Source organism: Coregonus lavaretus (assembly GCF_964263955.1).
Source record: "Coregonus lavaretus genome assembly, chromosome: 14".
In the NCBI taxonomy this organism is placed as follows: Eukaryota; Metazoa; Chordata; class Actinopteri; order Salmoniformes; family Salmonidae; genus Coregonus; species Coregonus lavaretus.
Genome location: NC_140001.1, coordinates 13,661,588 through 13,670,095, shown reverse-complemented (window position 1 = coordinate 13,670,095; position 8,508 = coordinate 13,661,588).

Genomic DNA, 8,508 nt, shown 5'->3' with positions numbered 1-8,508 from the left:
GCACCTAGCAACTCTGCACCGGAGCTCACCGTTTTCTACTGCAGCACTAGACTAGATTAAAATTAGATTTCCTGTGACAAACAAATTCATGGTTTGCATTTTTCTTTCTCTGTTCCTGGAGTGGCGCAGGTACTACAGGATGTTGTTCTAACTAAGCACGACACCTGACCAACTGAGCTAATTGATCAGTTCAGTGATTGACTAAATTCAACACACCTGGTCTTCCAGGTGATGAAGTGCCTGCAGCACTCCAGGACCAGGATTGCCTACCCCTGGTCTATTAACTAATTTACCAAAACTCCATCCCACCAAAACAGGCTGAAATTTCAGGCGATCTTTTCAAACAGCTCTTACACTAAAAGGTCATTATCATCGTTATCACAATTTCACAGTATTATTCCAATCTCAGTAGCTAGGTTTCCATCCAATTGGCGACAGATTTTCATGCGAATATTCAAAAATCTGCATGCGAATATTCAAAAATCTGCATAAAGTAAATGGGCGCATTTTTCTACAAATGGTGTGTTTCCACCAAACTGACTTGTTGCAGATAAAAGTAATTGCATGATGACATAGTGCACACAAAAATGTACTTTTTCGCTTAAGTTTTCACGTACAGAATACAAATCCAAAATTCAATGTGTTTCCATTGCATTTTCAGGTCTACCGATAGTTTTGTCACAAAAACTGTTGTGTTAAATAGCAAATGTGCCTACTCTGGTCTTGAAACGTGCCCTCTAGCCAACAGCTAGCAGATACAGTGCGGGTAGGCTGCTGTACATGATGAGATTATTATGGATAAGAGTGAGAATATTTTTATTTGTAAAACGGCAGTCGAGCATCATGTCACCAGAATAAGACCCTCAATATTTATTGGAAAGGAGCATCACCCTGTGAAGTGCATAGTAACTTATTTAATCTGTAGCCTAATAAACTGCATAGTTTCTCAAGTCATAGTGGGAGGACCACACACCATATCATTGCATGACTCCAAGTTTACTTCGATATGATGGTTGTTATATCAATATTTGTGCATAATTCATTTATTTTACAGACACAAAAAGATTCCTCCATGTCAAATGAACAAATTATCTGTGGGTATTTATAAAATTGTACCGAAACTACCTGTTTCCATCACAGCTGTAGTAAAAATATGTTTTATATGGTATGACTTTAAGCGCATAAAAACTGTGCATGGAAAGGGGGTTTGTGTGAGAATTTTTTTTTTTGTTTTGGACTGCACTTGGCCTTTAAAAAGTGGTTCATCACAGTGAAAAAATCTCAGTAAATGATAGTGAAAAATAAATGTAAACATTTCATGGTTTTCACATTGACCGGCGCTGTAGAAGTGAGACATTTTCAAGATGTCCCTCTAAGATTCAAACAGTTTTTTGACCCAAAGTTCTCTTATCCCATGTAGATGAACTTGCCGATAAAATCATGCTCATCCATTCTACCTTAAAAAACAACAACATGTTAATAAGAGAAAGGCCTTGCTTTGGAACTGTTAGTCTCTGCCTTATTCCTTCAGGGCCTTTCTGCCCTGTGCAAATGTACGGCTTCGCCTCTCCCCAGCCGGTGTGATTGTATGGTTTACATTTTACATTTTAGTCATTTAGCAGACGCTCTTATCCAGAGCGACTTCCAGTTAAGACTTAACGTCTGCGATACAGAATGTCCTAACTGTCCCTCTAGTGCAGTGAGGCCAGCTCCATAAAGAGCATGCCAGTGAGAAGCACACCTAGAGAGAGGGGAGAATGCTTTAAAGATTAAGACCACTGTCATGTGAAAGGCAACAGTGTGACGTGATTCATTCCCAACCCGAGGTGTGCCACTGGTGCTCACCGCAGCATGTGTGTGTGCAGGTGCTCCAGAACCACAGAGATCAGCAGGAGTTGGAAGGTGAGCGCTGGCAGGTAGTGGTACAGGAACAGTGTCTTCTCCATCATGAAAGAGGGCAGGTAGTTGACTGGACAACAAAGTCATTACATGTCATGTTTAAACATTACATGTCATGTTTAAACATGGTGCGTGTCAAAGTGTCACTTTTTGCAATGTGTCAACATTATGTTAGTGTTTACATATTGCATGTACTAAAGGTGCATGTACCTTCTGGAACGTCTTCAATTTTCCGTCGCCTCCCTAAGATACGATAGGATAAGAAGGAGGTATATCACAAGGACAAGGTTTTCCAGGGTCCAAGTGACAAAGTTCCCAATCAGGTGGATCTGGACTTGAAACAGGGTAAAGGCTAACACATGGTAGCGCTATAAAACTCAAATGTTAGAATTCATTAATACACACAACTGTTCAAATCTTGGCTGGAGTACAGTAGATATTAGAATATAAAGCTCACTTTTTTTTTAAGGGAGTGAGTGACTGACACAAAGGTTGAAGCAAACCTACATCACTTGTAGGGTGAAGCCAGTATCCAATGTGTGCATTCATAGTGATCCATTCTAGAGGTGAAGAGCTGTACTTGTGTTCAGACTCCTCATGCTTTACCGTCAGCATCTTCCACTGTCAGACCAACACAAAGGAGAGAACATATGACGTCCACCAATGAAACAGCAACAAAAAGCATCGTAGGTATGCCATCCTATTCTTACCTGCAGTTCCAGGAATTTTGCAATGAAGGTGAGGTTGCGGTTGATGTCAATGTGTGTGGGGGAGTGTAGCTCCAGCTCTCTTCTGCCATACTCTCATCATTACACCCACCACACACTAATAATGACACAATGTATAGCATTGATTCAGTTGAGAAGAAGCATGATGTTCAATTGGTAGAGCATGGCACTTGTAATGCCAGGGTAGTGGGTTCGATCCCCGGGACCACCCATATGTAAAACTGTATGCACACATGACTGTAAGTCGCTTTGGATAAAAGCGTCTGCTAAATGGCATATTATTATTATTATTATTATGTTGAATAAATGTGTTATGAAGGTTGTTATGAATGATACTGCAACAGATGGGTATTATGACTGGTTTCGTAAAGGTTTTATGAATGCCTTATGTATAACCCATTTAAGTAAAGTGTTACTGAATGTATTTGATGTGTTTGGACAACATACTCCTTCCTTAGCGGTGCTCTTCTACATTCCACACCCCACTGGGCTGGTAGTCAACACCTCACTCAGCTGCACAGTGACAATAAGAGAAATAGGGTTTCAATGTTAGCAGATAGAAGACACTAAGGCCAGGATTCAACCCTGACCACGGAAGATCCGCATTGTAACACAGTTGACATTTAAAGGTAATTTCCGATTAAGCCGACATCTGCAGCGTTTACTTTGAATGTGATTTCTGCGACCGTGGTAACATTGCCTTTAAATGGTGCATAGTCGAAAAGAAGTGATCGGCTTGAATCCCTGCCTAAGAAGACAAATAGTTTGTTAAGAACTCCCCTGGGCTGCCTGAGCATACCTTGATCACAGCCGAGTTGTGGACGTGAATCAAACATACTTCAGACAGAAAAGTCTTCCACACCCCTTGTTCGGCCTCCCTGCTGGCAATGTCCTACAGAAGAACTGTGTTACGACGTCAGTATCTCTCTTGCTGTCTATATACAGTGCTTCCAGAAAGTATTCACACCCCTTGACTTATTCCACATTTTGTTGTGTTACAGCCTGAATTCAAAATTGATTCAATATATTTATTTGCAACCATCTATACACAATAGCCCATAATGACAAAATGAAAAAATTTTAGCAAATGTATTAATAATGAAATACATAAATATCTCATTTACGTAAGTATTCACACCCCTGCCCTGAGTCAATACTTTGTAGAAGCACGTTTGGCAGCGATTACAGCTTTGAGTTGTCTTGGGTATGTCTGTATCAGCTTTGCACATCTGCATTTGGAGATTATCTCCCATTCTTCCTTGCAAATTTGTTAAGCTCATAAATTAAATGGGAGCGGAGCGATGGTGAACAGCAATCTTCAAATCTTTCCACAGGTTTTCAATGGGATTCAAGTCTGGGCTTTGGTTGGGCCACTCAAGGACTTTCACATTCTTGTTCTGAAGCCATTCCAGCGTTGCTTTGGCTGTATGCTTGGGGTCATTATCCTGTTGGAACGTAAATCTTCGCCCCAGTCTAAGGTCGTTTGCACTCTGAAGCAAGTTCTCATCAAGGATTTGCCTGTATTTGGCTTAGGGCTGACCCCATTTAGTCGACTGGTCGATTGTTTGGTCGATAGGCTGTTGGTCGTCCAATAACTTTTTTGTTGAGCAGTTACAAAAAAACAAAACATGTAATGGCACATGTCTTGATTGACGCCTGTCTCGGTGGACTAATCCATTGCGGAGGCCATGGGGATGGCTCACCAGTAGTACATTTAACATAATTTCTAATCTACTATGTTTGTTTGGTTACCGTAATTTGTGTTAATGCATTCAATATATTATTATTACAGTCTTTTACAGTTCTCATTGTCGGAGTGGACACGTTGTTTGCAGAGCGCACAACCTAGGCCACACTTGTGAGAAACACGTTTTGGTTTATTTCATTCCATTTACGAGCTTCTCAAAGTAATTTTTTCTTCAACATTTTTCTAAACAAAGTCAGTTTTTTCATCCATTGAGAATGACAATAGTGGAAACGTCATAAAATAGGCCTACCTGATTACTTCTTATCCCTTGCGCAAATAGCCTACAGCTGTGTCTGTCTGGAACTCACTGGCGCAGGAAACTCTGAGGGTCCAGAATATTTTATACAATATTTGTTGCAACTTTGTTAGAGCAAGCTTTGGGCTGGACCAAGTTGATTGTTGATACAATGTTTCAAGTTCCTCGCAGACAGGCCATGTGTAGCCAATGTGATTTATTTATTTTAGGATATTTTCTACCTGCAGGCTGCAATGTTTTAATTTGTTGGCTTTATGTAGGCTATTTTTACATAGTTGGTAATGGCAATAGAAGTTACTTTTAGATTTGTATAATTTTCATTTAGATATAATTGTTATTAATCACATGACAATTATTTTGAGATACAAAGACTTTATTATTTTAAAAAATGAAACTGTTCCATGAAAATGTGCATATGACAATCATTACTGGCATGCAGATCCGTAGAAATGGTAAGATAAATTGGCACTCCAAATGGAAAAGGTTGCCAACAACTTCGGGAGAGTAATGGCAGAATCTGCGAAGGCCAGCAGCAGTGGGAAGAGGTGGTTCAGGAACAGTTTTTTTTTCTTCTGGTTAGGCTATCTTGATCTCTGGCTCCCTCTTGAGTCATTTGTGTGTAATCACAGTGTGCTTAAAGTAGCTCAGTAGCCTACATACAGTTGACTTTATTAAAACGTAGGGTGTGTCTATATATGGAAAGATACACGTTTAAAAATGGCGATCAGTCGATTGGTCGAAAGAACAGACGACTCTTGGTCGAGCCCTAATTTGGCTCCATTCATTGTTCCCTCTATCCTTACCAGTCTCCCAGTCCCTGCCGCTGATAAGCTGTCACACCATGCTTCACGGTAGGGATGGTGTTAGACGGGTGATGAGATGTGCCTGGTTTTCTCCAGACATAGCCTTTGCATTCAGGTCAAAGAGTTAAATTTTTGTCTCATCAAACCACAGAATCATTTGCCTTATGCTCTGTCTTTCACGTGCCTTTTTTCAAACTCCAGGCGTGCTGTCATGTGCCTTTTTCTCAGGAGTGACTTCCGTCTAGGTTCACGGTCTAGAAGCATGGTTGCGACTGCTCGGTAGTCGATTTTAGGGTCTGCTTCGGTTGGAGAGATGCCTTCTGATTGGCTAGACTTGGAAATACCTGGACTGCTTTCAGTTTAATTAAGGTTTTGCTACGTTCCGTGACGATTTGTACTCAACGACAAAGCTCCAAAACGGTGCACACCGTTCTTCAACAGTCTTCAAGGTATATTGGGTAAGTTTTCTCCTGTTTGGTGGGTGTGGTGGGGGTGTGAACAGATGTGAATTGTAGTTTTTATGCCCCATCAAATAAACAAACAAAATAAATTGTTTATTTCAATGTTTAAAAAAATATTGCTAACACAAGATTCAAAATGACATTGCCCATTCATAGACGGTAGCCTTATTTTACGAACATATCTGCCATGTGAGGGAAATGCCCCGACGCTCTGACACTCCTCGTTTGCGATCAATTTCTGGAAACATTTGGAAATTTACTTTCATATCAGAGTGAAATTATTTTTCTAATACAAAAGACACATTTACTGTTCGCAGTTTTAGCACAGTTGCAGGTACACAGCTCTGTTTTGAAAAACACATGCTTCAAGCCAAAGCAGGATGATCAAAAGGTCATTAAGTTTTGACTGCAAGTTTTTGCAGTTGCTCTTTACCAACTACATCCCGCAGCCATCGCCTGCATTGTGGGAGGGTTTATTGTCAACCAATCATTAGGTTGATTGTGTTTGACCCACGTGAATGAGGGAGTTCTATTAACCTGAGCCACGGTGCACCGGTCTATGGCCAGTGACGTGAACTGGCAGAAGCGGTGAGGGAGGAGCGCCCTTCTCAAATCGAATAGTAATCTGCGACGCTGGGTCATGCTGTCAACAAGGCAGCATGGTGCATCATCCAGAAACATACACTGAACAAAAATATAAACACAACATGTAAAATGTTGGTCCCATGTTTCATGAGCTGAAATAAAATAAATGTTCTATACACACAAAAAGCTTATTTCTCTAAAATGTGCACACATTTGTTTACATCCCTGTTAGTGAGCATTTCTCCTTTGACAAAGATAATCCATCCACCTGACAGGTGTGGCATATCAAGAAGCTGATTAAACAGTATGATCATTACACAGGTGCACCTTGTGCTGGGGATAATAAAAGGCCACTGAAATATGCAGTTTTGTCACACAATGCCACAGATGTCTCAAGTTTTGAGGGAGCGTGCAATTGGCATTCTGACTGCAGGAATGTCCAACAGAGCTGTTGCCAGATAATTAAATTTTAATTTCTCTACCATAAGCCACCTCCAACGTTGTTTTAGAAAATATGGCAGTACATCCAACTGGCCTAACAACCGCAGAACACGTGTAACCACACCAGCCCAGGACCTCCACATCCAGCTTCTTCACCTGCGGGATCATCTGAGGAGGAAGAGATGGGGTGCTAAGGAGTATTTCTGTCTGTAATAAGGCCCTTTTGTGGGGAAAAACGAATTCTGATTGGCTGGGCCTGGCTCCGCAGTGGGTGGGCCTATACCCTCCCAGGCCCACCCATGGCTGCGCTCCTGCCCAGTCATGTGAAATCCATAGATTAGGGCCTAATTAATTTATTTCAATTGACTGATTTCCTTCTATGAACTGTAACTCAGTAAAATCTTTGAAATTGTTGCATGTTGTGTTTATATTTTTGTTCAGTATATAATGTTTGAATTTTCAAACTAGTATTCATTGGGAAGGCAGATAAAGCGTTTTAATCAAAAGCAATCACTTTTGCATGTGAAAACACAGAATCCTACTAATTACTCCACATGCTTAATCTAGCCTATCTAGGCTTTGCCACTTTTGTTTTGAGCCGACTTCGCCGTGGGATTTGAACGGGGCACCTGGCTCATGCCCGGGAGGCAACCCGGTTCCAAAACGAATGCTATCACTTTTCACCCAGTGCAAACTCCTCCCACCGGGATAACCATGGCCAGATAATCAATCCCCTCATTCTGGCCAAAGACATGACTAAAACAGGAACCAACTTCGCCTTGATTCATCTACACTACCGGTCAAAAGTCACTCTCCTTCTTGGTAAAATAGCCCTTACACAGCCTGGAGGTGTGTTGGGTCATTGTCCTGTTGAAAAACAAATGATAGTCCCACTAAGCCCAAACCAGATGGGATGGCGTATCGCTGCAGAATGCTGTGGTAGCCATGCTGGTTAAGTGTGCCTTGAATTCTAAATAAATCACAGACAGTGTCACCAGCAAAGCACCCCCACACCATAACACCTCCATGCTTTATTGTGGGAAATACACATGCAGAGATCATCCGTTCACCCACTCCACGTCTCACAAAGACACTGCGGTTGGAACCAAAAATCTCCAATTTGTACTCCAGACCAAAGGACAAATTTCCACCGGTCTAATGTCCATTGCTTGTGTTTCTTGGTCCAAGCAAGTCTCTTATTCTTATTGTTGTCCTTTAGTAGTGGTTTCTTTGCAGCAATTCGACAATGAAGGCCTGATTCACAGTCTCCTCTGAACAGTTGATGTTGAGATGTGTCTGTGACTTGAACTCTGGGAAGCATTTATTTGGGCTGCAATTTCTGAGGCTGGTAACTCTAATGAACTTATCCTCTGCAGCAGAAATAACTCTGGGTCTTCCATTTCTGTGGCGGTCCTCATGAGAGCCAGTTTCATCATAGCGCTTGATGGTTTTTGCGACTGCACCTGAAGAAACTTTCAAAGTTCTTGAAATGTTCCGTATCGACTGACCGTCATGTCTTAAAGTAATGATGGACTGTAGTTTCTCTTTGCTTATTTGAGCTGTTCTTGCCATAATATGGACTTGGTCT